Source organism: Trachypithecus francoisi, unplaced genomic scaffold (genome assembly GCF_009764315.1).
Source record: "Trachypithecus francoisi isolate TF-2019V2 unplaced genomic scaffold, Tfra_2.0 Lachesis_group20, whole genome shotgun sequence".
NCBI classification, from domain to species: Eukaryota; Metazoa; Chordata; class Mammalia; order Primates; family Cercopithecidae; genus Trachypithecus; species Trachypithecus francoisi.
Genome location: NW_022681466.1, coordinates 39,061,549 through 39,079,500, shown reverse-complemented (window position 1 = coordinate 39,079,500; position 17,952 = coordinate 39,061,549). Strand labels below are relative to the sequence as shown.

The following is a 17,952-nucleotide window of genomic DNA, read 5'->3' as shown; positions in this document are numbered from 1 at the left end:
CTGGTGATTCTCCTGCCTCAGCCTCCTTAGTAGATGGGATTACAGATACCACCATGCCCGGCTAATTTTGTAGTTTTAGTAGAGACGGGTTTCTCCATGTTGGTCAGGCTAGTCTCGAACTCCCGACCTCAGGTGATCTGCCCGCCTCAGCCTCCCAAAGTGCTGGGATTACAGGCATGAGCCACCGCACCCGGCCACGCATTAATAAGAGCTTTTTTTTTTATTTTTTTAAATTGTTTTAGACAGAATCTTGCTCTGTTGCCCAGGCTGGATGCAGTGGTGCAATCTCAACTCACTACAGGCTGCGCCTCCCGGGTTCATGCCATTCTCCCGCCTCAGCCTCCCGAGTAGCTGGAACTACAGGCACCCACCACCATGCACGGCTAATTTTTTTGTATTTTTAGTAGAGATGGGGTTTTACCGTGTTAGCCAGGATGGTCTCGATCTCCTGACCTCGTGATCCACCCGCTTCAGCCTCCCAAAGTGCTGGGATTACAGGCGCCACCGCGCCTGGCTTTAATAACAGCTTTCTAAGCTTTGTTGAATAATATTAATCATAGCCATCATCTTTGTTTTATTAATATTCCTCATTTTTAGAGAGCATTTCAAATATTTCACTTTCAAGTAACTAAAAACTTGATTTTACACCGATTATACAGAGCTGGTTTTTTTTTTTTTTTTTTTTTTTTTTTTGAGACGGAGTCTGGCTCTGTCGCCCAGGCTGGAGTGCAGTGGCCGGATCTCAGCTCACTGCAAGCTCCGCCTCCCGGGTTTACGCCATTCTCTCGCCTCAGCCTCCCGAGTAGCTGGGACTACAGGCGCCCGCCATCTCGCCCGGCTAATTTTTTGTATATTTTAGTAGAGACGGGGTTTCACCGTGTTAGCCAGGATGGTCTCGATCTCCTGACCTCGTGATCCGCCCGTCTCGGCCTCCCAAAGTGCTGGGATTACAGGCTTGAGCCACCGCGCCCGGCCCAGAGCTGTTTTTATCTGCACTCCTGGGCTGTTGTTTTTGCCTTCGGAATCTGACAAATATTCCTATTTTCTTGTTATGTTATTAATGTTGGTATTCTGCTTTCGGCCTTCCATTTTATCTTCTATCTCTACTATTATTTATTTATTTGCTCGTTTATTTATTTATTTATTTGAGACGGAGTCTCGCTCTGCCCCATACTGGAGTGCAGTGGCCGGATCTCAGCTCACTGCAAGCTCCGCCTCCTGAGTTTATGCCATTCTCCTGCCTCAGCCTCCTGAGTAGCTGGGACTACAGGCGCCCGCCACCGCGCCCGGCTAGTTTTTTGTATTTTTCAGTAGAGACGGGGTTTCACCATGTTAGCCAGGATGATCTCGATCTCCCGACCTTGTGATCCGCCCGTCTCGGCCTCCCAAAGTGCCAGGATTACAGGCTTGAGCCACCGCGCCCGGCCTATTTATTTATTATATATATTTTTTGAGACAGGGTCTCACTGTTGCTTAGGCTGGAGTGCAATGGCAAAACTTGACCAAGGCTCACTGTGGCCTTGACCTCCCAGCGCTCAGGTGATTCTCCTACCTTCGCCTCCAGAGTAGCTGGGACTACAGGCACGCACCACCACACCCAGCTACTTTTTGTGTTTTTTGTAGAGATGGGGTTTCATCATGTTGGCCAGGCTGGTCTCCAACTCCTGGGCTCAAGCTATCCAACCTCCTTGGCCTCCCAAAGTGCTGGGATTACAGGCGTAACCTACCACACCCGGCTTTCCTTGTTATTCTAGGCGACATTCTGGAATTTGTACATCAGTCACTGATTTCATTTTCAGTATCATCAATTCTGCCTTTTGCTCTTTCCAATGATGATCTTCTTCCTTCCTCCCCTTCCCTCTCCCCGTGCCCCCCTCCCTTTTTTTTTCTTTATTAATAGAGATGGGATTTCACCCTGTTGCCCAGGCTGGTCTCAAACTTCTGGACTCAAGCTATCTGCCTGCCTGGGCCTCCCAAAGCCCGGGGATTAAGGGAGTGACCCACTGCACCTGGCCCCAGTAAGGGTTTGAAAGCTCAGGAATTATTAGTCAGCTTCCTTTTTCGTTCGTCCTGTTGTTTGTTCATTTTGGTCTATTCCCTTCTTCACAGGGACTATTTCTCCCTTTTTTTTTTTTTTTTTTTTTTTTTTTTTCTTTTTTGAGATGGAGTCTGGCTATGTCACCCAGGCTGGAGTGCAATGGCGTGATCTCGGCTCACTGCAACCTCCGCCTCCTGGGTTCAAGCAGTTCTCTTGCCTTAGCTTCCCAAGTAGCTAGGACTATAAGTGTGTGCCACCACACCCAGTTAATTTTTTGTATTTTTAGTAGAGATGGGGTTTCACCATGTTGGCCAAAATGGTCTTGATCTCTTGACCTTGTGATCCACCCTCCTTGGCCTCCTAAAGTGATGGGATTACAGGCGTGAGCCACTGTGCCCAGCAGAGAGTGCCTGTTTCCCCAGCCTGGGTGACAGAGCAAGACTCTGTCTCAAAAAAAAAAAAAATATGGCCGGGCGCGGTGGCTCAAGCCTGTAATCCCAGCACTTTGGGAGGCCGAGATGGGCGGATCACGAGGTCAGGAGATCGAGACCATCCTGGCTAACACGGTGAAACCCCGTCTCTACTAAAAAAATACAAAAATCTAGCCGGGCGAGGTGGGGGGCGCCTGTAGTCCCAGCTACTCGGGAGGCTGAGACAGGAGAATGGCGTGAACCTGGGAGGCGGAGCTTGCAGTGAGCTGAGATCCGGCCACTGCACTCCAGCCTGGGCGACAGAGCGAGACTCCATCTCAAAAAAAAAAAAAAAAAAAATATATATATATATACACACACACACACCACACACACACACACACACGCACACACACACTCACGCACATACACACACACACACACATATATATATATGTACATATGTATGTATTTGGCCCAACACAGTGGCTCATGCCTGTAATCCTAGCACTTTGGGAGGCCAAGGTAGGTGGATCACTTGGGGCCAGGAGTTTGAGACCAGCTGGGCAACATGATGAAACTCCATCTCTACTGAAAATACAAAAATTAGCCGGAGATGATGGTGCTCGCCTGTAGTCCCAGCTGCTCAGGAGGCTGAGGCAGGAGAATTGCTTGAACTTGGAAGATGGAGGTTGCAGTGAGCTGAGATGGTGCCACTGCACTCCAGCCAGGGCGACAGAGCGAGACCCTGTCTCAAAAAATAATAATAATAATTGTCTTTAGGATTCTTTGTTAACATTATGTGAGGTATGCTCTGCACATTTTTAAGGAGAAAATATTTTTATTTTTATTATAAAACACTTAAAGAGTTATAGAGAATAATGTAATGAACAGGTAGGTGCACAAGTATAACCCAGTTTTATCAGATCTTAGTATTTTCCCGTACTTGTTTCTTTTTTTTTTTAGTGGTTAAAAAATTATAAATATAGCCGGGTGCAGTGGCTCAGGCCTGTAATCCCAGCACTTTGGGAGGCCAAGGCAGGGGAATCACTTGAGGTCAGGAGTTGGAGACCAGCCTGACCAACATGGAGAAACCCCATCTTTACTAAAAACACAAAATTAGCCAGGCGTGCCAGTGCGTGCCTATAATCCTAGCTACTTGAGAGGCTGAGGCAGGAGAATCGCTTGAATCCGTGAGGCAGAGATTGCAGTGAGCTGAGATTGCGCCATTGCACTCCAGCCTGGGCAACAAGAGGGAAACTCTGTCTCTAAATAAATAAATAAGACCGGGCGCAGTGGTTCAGGCCTGTAATTCTAGCACTTTGGGAGGTCGGGGCAGGCAGATCACGAGTGAGGTCAGGAGTTTGAGACCAGCCTGGCCAACATGGTGAAACCCTATTTCTACTAAGAATACAAAAAATTAGCTGGGTGTGGTAGCACACGCCTGTAATCCCAGCTACTCAGGAGGCTGAGGCAGGAGAATCACTTGAACCCAGGAGGTGGAGGTTGCAGTGAGCCGAGATGATGCCATTGCACTCCAGCCTGAGCGACAGAGTGAGACTCCGTCTTGAGAAAAAAAAAAAAAAATTACGAATATAGTTTGTAGTAACCATCCTCCAAGTAGCCAGCCCCCAGTGGCGCCCATTTTTTGGTATTTACATCCCATGTAGTCCCTACCTACCCTGTAGCAGGGTTGGTCTGGGAGACTGATAGGATATGGAAAAGTGATAAGATATACTTCCAAGATTAGATTACAGAAAGACTGAACTCTTTTTTTTTTTATTTCCATAAGTTATTGAAGGCCGGGCGCGGTGGCTCAAGCCTGTAATCCCAGCACTTTGGGAGGCCGAGACGGGCGGATCACGAGGTCAGGAGATCGAGACCATCCTGGCTAACACGGTGAAACCCCGTCTCTACTAAAAATACAAAAACTAGCCGGGCGAGGTGGCAGGCGCCTGTAGTCCCAGCTACTCGGGAGGCTGAGGCAGGAGAATGGCGTAAACCTGGGAGACGGAGCTTGCAGTGAGCTGAGATCCGGCCACTGCACTCCAGTCCGGGCGACAGAGCAAGACTCTGCCTCAAAAAAAAAAAAAAAAAAAAAAAAAAAGTTATTGAAGAACAGTTGGTGTTTGGTTACATGAGTAAATTCTTTAGTGGTAATTTGTGAAATGTTGGTGCACACATCACCCGAGCAGTAAACACTGCACCTAATTAATAGCCTTTTATCCCTCACCCCCTTCCCACCCTTTCCCTCTGAGTCCCCAAATTCCACTATGTCATTCTTATGCCTTTGCATCCTCATAGCTTAGCTCCCACTTATGACTGAGAACGTATGGTGTTTGGTTTTCCATTCCTGAGTTACTTCACTTGGAATAATAGTCTCCAATCCCATCCAGGTTGCGGCAAATGCCATTAATTCATTCCTTTTTATGGCTGAATAGTATTATTGTATATATATATATATACCACAGTTTCTTTATCCACTCATTGATTGATGGGCATTTGGGCTGCTTCCACATTTTTGCAGTTGTGAATGGTGCTACTATAAACATGCATGTGCAAGTATCTTTTTCATATGACTTAGAAAGACTGAAATCTTATCTGGGGTGTGTGTGTTCTCGCCGTCTCTCTTTTAGCTCATTCACTCTGGCTATGTGGGGAGGACATTCAAACAGTCTATGGAGAAGTCCATGTAGCAAGCCAGTGACGTCTTCAACCGATATTCAGTAAGAAATGGCAGCCTGCCAACAACCAATGAGTGACCTTGCTTGCCTATTTTCTCCCAGCTGAGTCTTCAGATAAGAGTGCAGCCCCAGGCCACTGCTTGACTGAAACATCCCGAGAGACCTGAGCAGAACCACCCAGCTGAGTCCCTCCCAGATTCCTGGCCCACAGAAAGTGTGATGTAATAAATGGTTTCTGGCCGGATGTGGTGGCTCACGCCTGTAATCCCAGCACTTTGGGAGGCCAAGGCGGGCGAATTGCCTGAGGTCAAGAGTTCGAGACCAGCCTGGCCAACATGGTGAAACCCTGTCTCTACTAAAAATACAAAAATTAGCCGGGCGTGGTGGCAGGTGCCTGTAATCCGAGCTACTTGGGAGGCTGAGGCAGGAGAATCGCTTGAACCTGGAGGCAGAGGTTGCAGTGAGCTGAGATCATACCATTGCACTCCAGCCTGGGTGACAGAACAAGACTCTGTGTAAAAAAAAAAAAAAAAAAAGGCAAGATGGCTTGTGCCTGTAGTCTCAGCTACTCAGGAGGCTAAGGTAGGAGGATTGCTTAAGCCTGGGAGGTTGAGGCTGCGGTGAGACACGGTTGCACCATTGCATTCTAGCCTGGGAAACAGTGAGATTCTGTCTCTAAATAAATAAACAAACAATAAAATAAATGGCCACCCTCGGCTTCCAGTTGAATAAAACCACAATAGTGTTTCCTGGTCTACACATTCCTTCCTTTGGCACTAGGACCTCTGGACCCACTGAGTCCCGGGTCCCTGGCAAGGAAAGCAAAAATTCTTCATGTGAATTCTTAGGGGCCACCGTGGGAGGAGCCACTCCCACTTCCTCTCCTCGCTTCCTGGACTCATTCTAACATTGTTTAAGTCTAGGAACGGCAGTGCTAGCAGAAGCCCCACAGGCAAGGGAGGAAAATCCACACCCAGAACACGGGTCTGTGGCTATAAGAGGCACTGTCCGCACACCCCAGTCTGGTCACTACAAAAAAGGATGGCCTCTCAGGGTGGGACCTTCATCTTGGAGCAGCGCCCTCTGCTGGTCACCCCTAAGATCTGTGGCCACGCGCATCCCGCTTCTAATTCTCACCAACAGAGGTAGGTGTTGGTGTGGTTTATTTGTTTGTTTGTTGTTTGTTTGTTTGTTTGTTTTGAGACGGAGTCTCGCTCTGTCGCCCAGGCTGGAGTGCAGTAGCTCAATCTCGGCTCCCTGAAACCTCCGCCTCCGAGGTTCAAGTGATTCTCCTGCCTCAGCCTCCCAAGTAGCTGGAATTACAGGCGCCCGCCACCATGCCCGGAGACTTTCTGTATTTTTAGTAGAGACAGGGTTTCACCATGTTGGCCAGGCTGGTCTCGAACTCCCGACCTCAAACGATCCGCCCGCCTTGGCCTCCCAAAGTGCTGGCATTACAGGCGTGAGCCACCGCGCCCAGCCTCTTTACTGTTTTTGTAGGCTTTTTCTCGTTTTATTTGAAGTTTCTAATATCCCCCAGTTTAACTGAAGCAGTCTTTGTGGTTCTGATTCTCATCCCTCTTGTTGCTTTTGTGGGATTTCCAAGAAGAGTAGGAAAAAAAAATGGCATCTTCACTGTCGTTTTAATGTTGGAACCTGGTAAATGTTAAAAGTATTATAGTATTATGATTTCAAATACTGTGTTAAGGGGCAGGCGCGGTTGGTTCATGCCTGTAATCCCAGCACTTTGGGAGGCCGAGGCATGCGGATCGCTTGAACTCAAAGTTCAAAACCAGCCTGGGAAACATGGTGAAACCCCATCTCTACAAAAAATACAAAAATTAGCCAGGCGGAGTGGCACACACCTGTAGTTCTAGTTACTTGGGAGGCTGAGGTGAGAGAATCACTTAAGCCCAGGAGGTGGAGGTTGCAGTGAACTGAGATCATGCCACTGCACTCCAATGTGGGCAACAGAGCAATACCCTGTCTGAAAAAAAAAAAAAAATCAATTAGTGATTGGTGACCCTAGTGAACACCTGATACTTTATGTGGCTCAATTAAAATAAAAAAGAGAATTTTATGCAAAAATTTCAGACCACTAAATTTTGCCAAATTATTCCATTTACTAAGGATTCCATCTTTGGTTCTAATGTAATGTATATTCCCTGTGGAGAAAATGGGTTTCTCCAAATAACTGGATCCACAGTCATATAATGCTAGTGGGGAAAATCACCCCAGCTTAGATACTGTCAAATGAATTCAAACATATGTGGGCTCTCCCATTATTTGTCTCCTCACCTGCCAGCCTGCCTCTCTTGGCAATGCTAGGGTTCCAGAATCAGGCCCTAAACTCAGCAAGGGCCTCCATGAGGGCCGTATTACACCTTAAGCTTCCCAGATGTCTATTTAGAACCACCTTTGACTTACTCCCTTACTTTGCCCCTGAAACTGCATGGGAACAAAGAAGAAATCATAAAAACAGGGACAATTGATGTGGCTCTAAATATTTTAATGTGGCTTATCAATAATGTCGTCATACCATCCCTGTTTGCCAAGCCTTTACAGCAGTTTCTCCACCTTGATACTGTTGACGTTTTGGGCTAGATTATCTTTTATTTTTTTTTTTTTTGAGACACTGTCTCGCTCTGTTGCCTAGTCTGGAGTACAATACATGGTCTCGGCTCACTGCAACTTCTGCCTCCCAGGTTCCAGCGATCCTCCTGCCTTGATGAGGTTTCTTCATGTTGATCAGGCTGGTCTTGAACTCCTGATCTCAGGTGATCCACCCGCTTTGGCCTCCCAGAGTGCTGGGATTACAGGTATGAGCCACCGTGCTCCGCCGGGATCATCATTTTTTTGTGGGGGACTGTCCTGTGTGTTTTAAGATGTTAAGCAGCATCCCGACCTCTGCCCTCTAGATGTTAATAGCAACCCCCTCCACTTCCATTGTGACAATTACAAATCTCCAGATATTGCCAAATGTCACTTGGGGAGAAAAATTGGCCCAGTTGAGAACCACGAGACTAAGGTAAGCAGAATTATCAGTATAAAACAGAAAATTCACCTCTACCATAGCGGAGTTTTTTGTTTGTTTGTTTGCTTTTAGAGACAGGGACTTGCTGTGTCACCCAGACAGGAGTGTGGTAGTGTGATCATAGCTTACTGCAGCCTCAAACTCCTGGGCTCTCAGAAGATTGAGAAGCAGTGAGTCACAATTGTGCCACTAAATTCCAGCCTTGGCAACAGATGGAAAACCTGTCTCAGAAAATAAGAAGAAGAGGAAGAGGAAGAAGAGGAAGGGGAGAGGGAGGGGGAGGGAAGGGAGAGGGCAAGGGAGAAGCGGACGGAGACTCTGGGGCTCAAGCCATCCTCCTGCCTGAGCCTCCCAAAATACTGGGATTACAGGTGTGAGTTACTGAGTGTATTAGGGTTCTCTAGAGGGACAGAACCAATGGAAAAAATATATATATAATATAATAAACTCATATATGAGTTTATGTATATGTTATAATAAACTCATATATGAGAGTTTGTATATATGTATAGTATAATAAACTCATATATGAGAGTTTGTATATATGTTATAGTATAATAAACTCATATATGTGTTAAAATAAAAATATATATATGAGTTTATATATATACAAGTTTATTAAGTACTAGCTCACACGATCACAAGGTCCCACAAGAGGCCGTCTGCAGCCTGAGGTGCAAGGAGAGCCAGTCCAAGTTCCAAAACTGCAGAACTTGGAGTCTGATGTTCAAGGGCAGGAAGGATCCAGCACGGGAGAAAGCTGTAGGCTGGGAAGCTAGGCCAGTCTCTCTTTTCACATTTTTCTGCCTGCTTATATTCTAGCTTTGCTGACAGCTGATTAGCTTGTGCCCCTTCAGGTTAAGGGTGGCTCTGCCTTTCCCACCCACTGACTCAAGTGTTGATCTCCTTTGGCAACACCCTTACAGACACACCCAGGATCAACACTTTGTATCCTTCAATACAATCAAGTTGACACTCAGTATTAACCATCACACTGAGCCTGGCCAAAGCTGGACTAATCGTTAAGCTTTTGTCTGGAACCTTGATTCGGGAGCAAGTGGCCTGAGGACAATGAAAACCATCAGACGTGGCCAGGCATGGTGGCTCATGCCTGTAATCCCAGCACTTTGGGAGGCCGAGGAGGACAGATCACTTGAGGTTAGGAATTTGAGACCAGCCTGGCCAACATGGCAAAACCCCATCTCTGCTAAAAATACAAAAATTGGCCGGGCATGGTGGCTCACACCTGTAATTCCAGCACTTTGGGAGGCCAAGGCAAGTGGATCAACTGAAGTCAGGAGTTCGAGACTAGCCTGACCAACATGGTAAAATCCCATCTCTACTAAAAATATAAAAAATTAGTTGGGCGGGCCGGGCGCTGTGGCTCAAGCCTGTAATCCCAGCACTTTGGGAGGCCGAGACGGGCGGATCACGAGGTCAGGAGATCGAGACCATCCTGGCTAACACGGTGAAACCCCGTCTACTAAAAATACAAAAAACTAGCCGGGCGAGGTGGTGGGCGCCTGTAGTCCCAGCTACTCCAGAGGCTGAGGCAGGAGAATGGCGTAAAACCCGGGAGGCGGAGCTTGCAGTGAGCTGAGATCCGGCCACTGCACTCCAGCCCGGACGAAAGAGCAAGACTCCGTCTCAAAAAAAAAAAAAAAAAAAAAAAAAAAATTAGTTGGGCATGGTGGCGGGAGCCTGTAGTCTCAGTTACTCGGGAGGCTGAGGCAGGAGAATTGCTTGAACCCAGGAAGTAGAGGTTGCAGTGAGCCAAGATCGTGCCACTGCATTCCAGCCTGGGCAACAGAGCAAGACTCCATCTCAAACAAACAAGCAATCAGAGGCGCTGACTACAGTGACGGCCATCTGGCTCTGACAGTTGCTGTGCTTCTAGCTTCTTGCTATTTCAGGGGCTCTGGTCTTTATTCTTGCAGGTTCCCAAACCTGGTCCTACAGTTCCCCACCTCCTGTCTCTTTAGTGGTTTAGTGAGCGCTCTCTCCCCTCTATCTTTCCAGTGAGTTATAATATGCTTTGCTTAGGTAGGGCTGGTTTGTTTCCATTATTGGCAACAAGAGGGAATTGGTCAAGGAGTCTGAGGAGTTGTCTGGAGAACCAAGAAGAAGATTTCCTGGAAGCCTAGAAAAAGTGTGTTTCCAGAAGAAAGATTCAACAGGAATTTCAAATGTCAGGGCCAACTTAAGCAAGACAAGGACTGAAAGGTGTTCCTTAAATTTGTCTATGAAGAGGCCACTGCTGGGGAGGAGTGTGTCAGGTGGCAGCGGAGGGAGGACAGCAAGTGAAGAGGAGACTCTGGACACGTAGACACCACTCGTGATGCAGCCTGGCTGCTTGGAGAGAGGGCAAACAGGACTTGTGAGAGGCGCCATAGGCCCGGGGCTGAGCTTGGAAGGGGTGGAGAGCCTACAACCTGCAGAATGTTTATTTTGTTGTTGTTTTTGTGTGTGTGTTTTGAGCTGGAGTCTTGCCCTGTCGCCCAGGCTGGAGTGCAATGGTGCGATCTCAGCTCACTGAACCTCCGCCTCCTGGGTTCAAGCGATTCTCCTGCCTCAGCCTCCTGAGTAGCTGGGATTACAGGCACGTGCCACCACACCCTGCTACTTTTTGTATTTTTGGTAGAGACGGGTTTCACCTGATGTTGGCCAGGCTGGTCTTGAACTCCTGACCTCAGGTGATCTGCCCACCTCGGCCTCACAAAACTCTGGGATTACAGGCTTAAGCCACTGCGCCCAGTCTTGCAGAATGCTTCTGGACTCAGAGGCAAGAGCCAGCAGAGGGACAAGCTAAAGGCACTCAATCACTATTTGCTGACTCCCGCTCAATGGACTATGGTGAGTGAGGCTAGAAACATCTCCCAGAGAGAAGGAGATGGGCTCAGAAGGAGGCTGAAGGAGGGGAAGAAGGTGGGAGAGGCAGATGAGCACCGTAGAGGACTGAGCAGCTGTCAGAAGCTGAAAGGGCAGAGAATCCAGGATGAGTTTTTTGTGCCCAGACTTGGGGGCTGCACATTCCAATATCTGTGCATTTGAGGGATCAAGGACACATTGTCACTGTCTGTAATTTCCAGATGCTGGCTGCAGGTGGGGGACAGGAGACCATGCAGTTTAGTTTGTTTTTTTTTTTTTTTTTTTTTTTTTGAGATGGAGTCTCGCTCTGTCGCCCAGGCTGGAGTGCAGTGGTGCTATCTCGGCTCACTGTAACCTCCACCTTCCGGGTTCAAGTGATTCTTTTTGGCTCAGTCTCCCAAGTAGCTGGGACTACAGGACCACGCCACAATGCCCAGCTCATTTTTGTATTATTAGTACACTCGGGGTTTCACCATATTGACCAGGCTGGTCTTGAACTCCTGACCTTGTGATCCGCCCACCTCGGCCTCCCAAAGTGGTGGGATTACAGGCGTGAGTTATTGCATCTGGCCGTTTTGTTTGTTTTGATATAGGGTTTCGGTCAGGCTGGAGTGCAGTGGCATGAACACAGCTCACTGCAGCCTCAATCTCCTAGGTTAAAGGATCCTCTGACTTCAGCATCCTGAGTAGGTGGGACCACAGGTGTGTGCTACTGCATGCCAGGCTAATTTTTTTTTTTTAATTGTTTTGTAGAGATGGGGGGGTTTCACCATGTTTCCCAGGCTGGTCTTGAACTCCTGGTCTCAAGTGATCCTCTCCCCTCAGCTTCCCCAAGTGTTGGAATTACAGGCATGAGACACTTCACCTGGCCGCAGTTCAGATTTTTTGAATACCTACTGCATCCAAGGACCTAATGTGGCCACCAATATTCAACTCTGAGATACCTACCAGGAATGGAACTGGAAATTATTCTTGGTCTTCTGTATTTATTAATGCTTTCTGGTTTAAAAATTCAGTACTAAGTGCTCGCTTCGGCAGCACATATGCTAAAATTGGGACGATACAGACTAGATTAGCATGGCCCCTGCGCAAGGATGACATGCAAATTCGTGAAGCGTTCCATATCAAAAAAAAAAAAAAATTCAGCACTAATTTCTAATCTTAAGGGACAAGGGTGTCTGTTAAAATTCTCCACTGGTTATTAGTAGTTGGATTTTCTTTTAATACACTTTTTATTTTGGAGTAAATTCAGATTTACGGAAAAGCTGCGAATGTAGGGCAGAGTTCTGCCATATCCCTTAACCCGAATGTTAACATCTTATATCACTATGTATATTTGTCAAAACTAAGAAATCGGGTAATGAAATTCGGGTCGGGCGCAGTGGCTCAAGCCTGTAATCCCAGCACTTTGGAAGGCCGAGACGGGCGGATCACAAGGTCAGCAAATCGAGACCTTCCTGGCTAACACGGTGAAACCCCGTCTCCACTAAAAAAAATACAAAAAACTAGCCGGGCGAGGTGGCGGGCGCCTGTAGTCCCAGCTACTTGGGAGGCTGAGGCAGGAGAATGGCGTGAACCCGGGAGGCGGAGCTTGCAGTGAGCTGAGATCCGGCCACTGCACTCCAGCCTGGGCGACAGAGCGAGACTCCGTCTCAAAAAGAAAAAAAAGAAAAGAAATTCCACACTGTACAGTATTTGAGTCTACTGATTTTTTTCCACTAATATCCTTTTTTTTTTTTTTTTTTTTTCTTCTGACCTCGTGATCCGCCCGTCTCGGCCTTCCAAAGTGCTGGGATTACAGGCTTGAGCCACCGCGCCCGGCCTCCACTAATATCCTTTTCTGTTTCAGACTTCAACCCAGGACACCACATTGCATTTAGTGTTTAGTTGTTTTTAAAGAGTAGGGATGAACTCAGTGGATGTTCCTTTTGTACAAGTGTGCAAGAAGAGTTTAAACTTTCCGGGCTAGGCTGGGTGCGGTGGGTCATGCCTGTAATCTCAGCACTTTGGCAGATTGAGGCGGACGGATAACCTGACATCAGGAGTTAGAGACCAGCCTGGGCAACATGGTGAAACCCAGTCTCCACTAAAAATAGAAAAATTAGCCAGGCGTGGTGGCACACGCCTGTAATTCCAGCTACTCTGGAGGCTGAGGCATGAGAATCGCTTGAACCCGGGAGGTGGAGGTTGAAGTGAGCCCCCATCATGGCACTGCACTCCATCCTAGGCAAAAGAGCAAGACTCTGTCTCAAAAATAAATAAATAAATAAAATCTTCAAGCTAGTCAACTGAACTGATCTGAAAAGCTTAAACTCTGATTATTGTGTGTGTGTGTTTTTTATTTCACTAATTTGCAGATCTCTCACACACACACAGGCACGAACACACGCACTGTCCTAATTACAATTTGTTGTTCATAATACTTTGAAGACAGCAACAATAAATTATGTTTATTATAGTTGTATGGTGTAACTCCACAGTTACTCTGCTATAAACATTCCTTAGTACTGTCCTGGAAATCTGAAGCCAGCACAGTTGGATCTGCTCACACATCCCTTGAGATAAGAATAGGGAGAAAGTTTCGTAAGTGTGGCTGCCCATTGTGAATCTCGGGTTGAAAAAGTAGACAGAACTCGGAAGGCTGAGGCAGCAGAATCGCTTGAACCTGGGGGACGGAGGTTGCAGTGAGCCAAGATCGCGCCATTGCACTCCAGCCTGGGCTACAATATCGAGATTCCATCTCACACACACACACAAAAAGTAGAAAAAGAGATGATGCCATATGTTCAGTTGCCAGTTTGTGTTTGGTAAGGTCTTTTTCGTTTAAAAATCAGTAAAAGTTAAGCAAGAATAAATGCTTCCTCAATGTGAGCAATTTTTGTCAATTACATCTCAATAATGCTGGGGAAAAACACTTTTTAAAGTTATTATTATTATTATCATTATTTATTTTCTTTTCTTTTTTTTTTTTTGAGACGGAGTCTTGCTCTGTCGCCCAGGCTGGAGTGCAGTGGCCGGATCTCAGCTCACTGCAAGCTCCGCCTCCCGGGTTTACGCCATTCTCCTGCCTCAGCCTCCGGAGTAGCTGGGACTCCAGGCGCCCGCCACCTCGCCCGGCTAGTTTTTGTATTTTTAGTAGAGATGGGGTTTCACCGTGTTAGCCAGGATGGTCTCGATCTCCTGACCTTGTGATCCGCCCGTCTCAGCCTCCCAAAGTGCTGGGATTACAGGCTTGAGCCACCGCGCCCGGCCCATTATTTATTTTCGATGGAGTCTCGCTCTGTCACCAGGCCGGAGTGCAGTAGCGCAAACATAGCCGTCACCTCAAGCACTGATCATTTCTTTGTGTTTGGAGCATTTCAAATATTTTCTTCTAGCTACTTTGAAATATACAGTAAATTACCGTTAGCTATAATTACCCTACTGTGCTTCGGAACACTAGGTCGACCGTATTTTTGTACCCATTCGCTGAGTGTTTTTAAAACTCTCAAAAGCACCTCTTCATTTGTGATAATGATAGATGCCGAGAACCGAAAGAACCATGTCGCAATCTACTGTCCAACGATCACCCTTTATTCCACCAAAAGTAATCTCACGCGACCCAGATGGGACTCGAACCCACAATCCCCAGCTCCGGAGGCTGATGCCTTATCCATTAGGCCACTGGGTCACCACAGGATCCGGCTTCTCACACCCTCTCCTTACGTGATGCCATCATCACGCTCCTGCCCCCCACGCATCGCGGTCTCGCGCCCAGAGGCAAGTGATTTGGCAGCCACTCCCAGCTGCGGCGGCGCGCGCCTGCGCTTTTCTGTGTCGCTGTCCCTGCCGGCAGCCTGGACCTCCCGCGCGTCTGCGCCGTGGGCCCGGAGCGGCCACAAGGGCTCCGGAGCTCCTGCGCCTGACCCTCCGAGCCCTGCTGCGGGTTAACTGCAAGGCATCCGCGCTGCCGGCTTTGGGTGCTCGCTTTCCTGTTGGGTTCTTCGAGAGTTCTTAACTCTGGTTGTCCATTGGGCTCACCTGGGGAACTTTAAACAAGGTTCCAGTGCCTACCCCATCCCATTCTAGTTCAGTTAACTTGGGCGGACCTGGGCGCCTTCAGTTTACAAAGTTCCCCGGGACCCTCTGCAGGGCAGGCGGCGTTGGGAGCCCTGCAGATCGCGAAATCCTCCCGCAGCCTCCTTCTCCCGCCAACCTTCTTGTCCCTTTCTTCTCTTTCTTCCCCGCGTTTATTTAGCAGAGATTAATGTGATAACCTGTTATGTGCTGGGAACTGTTGGACTCCTGGGTGAACAGGCTTTTCCATCCCAGAGAATTTCAAATCTGACCTGTGTCCCCACGGCCATTCACCCTCGGCCGTTTTCCTCCTCCGACTCTTCTTTCCCTCTGGAGTAAAGGGAAAATTAACATAACAAGGTCCCTAAGTGCAAAATGGTACGGGTTTGGCTCCCCTTCGCCCCCAACCAACACCGTGAAGTTAAGTTTTGAGTAAAGGTTTGGGGACTTTCTGGTGCCATGCACAGTATCTGTATGCTTGTTGCATGTAAATGTGCTGCATTTGTGATTTTTACAAATACACAATTTCGTTTTATTCTTAGACACGTAACACTTGTTCTTCACAAGTTTGTATAAAATATGGCTAAACCGGCCGGGCGTGGTGGCTCATGCCTATAATCCCAGCACTTTGGGAGGCTGAGGCGGGCGGATCACCTGAGGTCAGGGGTTGGAGACCAGCCTGGCCAACATGATGAAACCCCGTCTCTATTAAAAATACAAAAAAATTAGCCAGGCATGGTGGCGTGCGCCTGTAATCCTAGCTACTAGGGAAGCTGAGGCAGGAGAATCGCTTGAACCCGGGAGGCGGAGGTTGCTGTAAACCGAGATTGCGCCACTGCACTCCAGCCTGGGCGACAGAGCAAGACTGTCTCGGAAAAAAAAAAAAAAAATGGGTAAGCCAAGTAAAGAAAATCGAAATTGGGCCGGACTCGGTGGCTCACGCCTGTAATCCCAGCATTTTGGGATGCCGAGGCGGACGGATCCCTTGAGGTTAAGGAGTTCGAGACCAGCCTGGCCAACAAGGTGAAACTTAATCTCTACTAAAAATGCAAAAATTAGCGGGGCGTGGTGGCGAGCGCCTGTAGTCCCAGCTGCTCCGGAGGGTGAGAGGACAATCCTTGAACCCGGGAGGCGGAAGCTGCAGTGCGCCGAGATCCCGCCACTGCACTCCAGCCTGGGTGATAGAGCAGACAACCTTTACAAAAAACAAAAAACAAAAAAAAAATGTCGTGCGCGGCGACTCACGCCTGTAATCCCAGCACTTTGGGAAGTCAAAGCGGGCGGATTACGAGGTCAAGAGTTCAAGACCAGCCCGGCCAACACGGTGAAACCCCGTCTCTACCGAGAATACAAAAATTAGCCGGCCGTGGTGGCGAGTGCCTTTAATCCCAGCTACTGGGGAGGCTGAGGCAGGAGAACCGCTTGAACCTGGGAGCCGGGGCTTGCAGTGAGCCTAGATGGTGCCAGTGCACTCCAACCTGGCGACAGAGCGACAGAGCGAGACTCCGTCTCAAAACAAACAACAACAAAAAACTTTCAAGGGAAAATTTAAAAGCCTGAAGCCTTTAATCCAACACTGTAAGCTTGATAGCTTTCAAATACCTAAAGACATTTCTGTTTAATGAGTGCAATGTTTTGATGTTGTACAATTCAATGTGTTCACACTTGGAAGATCTGCATACCTCAAAGTCCAATATGTTCCAAACGACCAATACATAATGTTCAATATTCCTGCATGAGTAAAAGTAAAATATGCATCCAAGTGGAGTCCAGACTAATGAGCCACCGTGCATGGCCAGACTAATGGATTTCAATGTAACAGAATACGGAAAGTTTGGTGATATGCTGTAGTTTTCACATTGCAGCATATTTTCTTAATTAACTGACTTATTTTTTAGCAGTTTTAGGTTTGCAGAAATATTGAGTGGAAAGTACAGAGGGTTCCTGTATATTCCTTCTCTTTCCCTCACCAATTTTCCGTTATTAACAGCTTGCCTTAGTATGGTATGTTTGTTACAATTGATAAACTAATACTGATACATTATAATTAACTTTATTAACAATAATGTAATAATAGCATAATAATTAATATTTAATAGTATACATTATTATTAAAGTCCATAGTTGACACTATAGGGTTCACTCTTTGTATTGTGCATTCTATGGTTTTTGACAAAGGTATAATGTCATATATCCACTGTTACAGTATCACACAGAATAGTTTCACTGCCTTTAAAATGCTGTCGTCCACCTATTCATTGTCCCCTTCCTCCCCTAAAACCCTTTCCAACCACTACTTCTTTTTTTTTTTCTTTTTTTGAAATGGGGTCTTGCTCTGTCGCTCTGGCTGGAGTGCAGTGGTCCGATCTTGGCTCACTGCAACTTCTGCCCCCCGGGTTCAAGCAGTTCTCCTGCCTCAGCCTCCCGAGTAGCTGAGACTACAGGTACAAGCCACCATGGCTGGCTAATTTTTGTATTTTTAGTAGAGATGGGGTTTTACCATATTGGCCAGTTGGTCTCGAACTCCTGACCTCGTGATCCGCCCGCCTCAGCCTCCCAAAGTGCTAGTATTACAGGCGTGAGCCACCGTACCTGGCCCCAACTACTAATCTTTTTAGTCTCCATAGTTTTATCTTTTCTAGAATGTCATTTACTGTAGTTGGAATCATACAGTGTGTAACCTTTTCAGACTGGCTTCTTTCATTTCACAATATGCATTTAAGGTTTCTGTGTGTTTTTCTCTTTTTTTTTTTTTTTTGAGGCGGAGTCTCGCTCTGCCACCCAGGCTGGAGTGCAGTAGCCGGATCTCAGCTCACTGCAAGCTCCGCCTCCGGGGTTCACGCCATTCTCCTGCCTCAGCCT

General features: G+C 47.4%; 1 protein-coding gene and 2 non-coding genes across 3 annotated transcripts in view; 2 read left to right on the top strand and 1 right to left on the bottom strand.

Moving 5' to 3' along the window:
• The window catches only part of KPNA2 (karyopherin subunit alpha 2), a 147,051-nt gene that overhangs the window by 103,758 nt on the left and 25,341 nt on the right, over positions 1-17,952 (top strand). The gene's annotated exons all lie outside the window — the stretch shown is intronic.
• On the top strand, positions 12,057-12,163 carry LOC117068159. The gene has a single exon (XR_004431010.1). It is a non-coding gene; the product is annotated as a U6 spliceosomal RNA (small nuclear RNA).
• TRNAR-CCG lies at positions 14,632-14,704 on the bottom strand. Its single transcript has one exon. It is a non-coding gene; the product is annotated as a tRNA-Arg (tRNA).